The following is a 1,150-nucleotide window of genomic DNA, read 5'->3' as shown; positions in this document are numbered from 1 at the left end:
GCTTACTTTCAGCAGGACTAACCAGGCAAGTTCTAGCTCAGTACCAATAGTGGACTATTCAAATTTTCCTCACACTCACTTGACATCTCATCACTATACCAGATTATCAGACACCTAGTTCGAATTTAAGACTTAGGGTAATGCAATGGTGTAACTCTCTTTCATGCTTAGAGCCACACAATTATCAGTTACTATGCCTAGTCATGCATCATTTTCCAGTTTATCAGGATATCATTTTAGCCATCATGCTCCAGAATTAAACTATGTACAAAAGATATAAACATGCCGGTTCAACAGAAAAAGTAATCAGTCTCTTGGGGAAAAAGAACACAGGCAAGAAAACCCCAAAAGAGGGTAGTGAATTGGGCTACTCAGACTTCACCCTAGCACTCACTTTCCATTTACCCCACCCCCAACAAAAAGACATGCAATTGTCCCCAATGCATAAAAATTGAAATACTAGAGTGGTAGGTGAAGCAAACCTGGGGCGCAAAGCGCCGACGATCAGCACGAACCGTTGTGAGTATGACGGACCGTCGTGGGGTCCGTCGTGTCTTACTGAGACTATGTATATATGGAGAATTAAACTATGTATATATGGAGAATTAGACTATGTATATATGGAGAATTAGACTATGTATACATGGAGAACCCTGAAGGAGAGTCTCTTATTAGTATGACGGTATGTGCAGGACAGACAGTCACAAGTTCGACGGTTCGTTGTGGGTGTCCGTCAGAGGACACTTGAGAAAAATGTGGAGACCCCTAGGAGAGGGGTCTCTGACCGTCATGACGGTCGTGCAGGACGGACCGTCGTGTGTATGACGGTCAGTCACATGTGTCCGTTGAAGGACACTTAGAAAAAGTGAGAGACCCTTAGAAACAGGGTCTCCGACAACCAGAACGGTTGTGCAGGACGGACCGTCGTAGGTACGACGGTCCGTTGCGTGTGCCCTAGTTTGAAAATAACAGAAAGACGTACCTGGCACGACGGATGCTACCATTACTAAAAAAAGAAAAGAAAGAAAGAAAGAAAGAAAAACTATAAGTATTGGGTTGCCTCCCAACAAGCGCCTCATTTAACGTCGCGGCACGACTGAGGATACTTGATTACTCAGACTTCATCAAGATGGTATGCCTCTTCCTCTCC

Source organism: Solanum pennellii, chromosome 6 (genome assembly GCF_001406875.1).
Source record: "Solanum pennellii chromosome 6, SPENNV200".
Lineage (NCBI taxonomy): Eukaryota > Viridiplantae > Streptophyta > Magnoliopsida > Solanales > Solanaceae > Solanum > Solanum pennellii.
The sequence above is the reverse complement of the archived record's forward strand: the minus strand, read 5'-3'. Positions refer to the sequence as shown.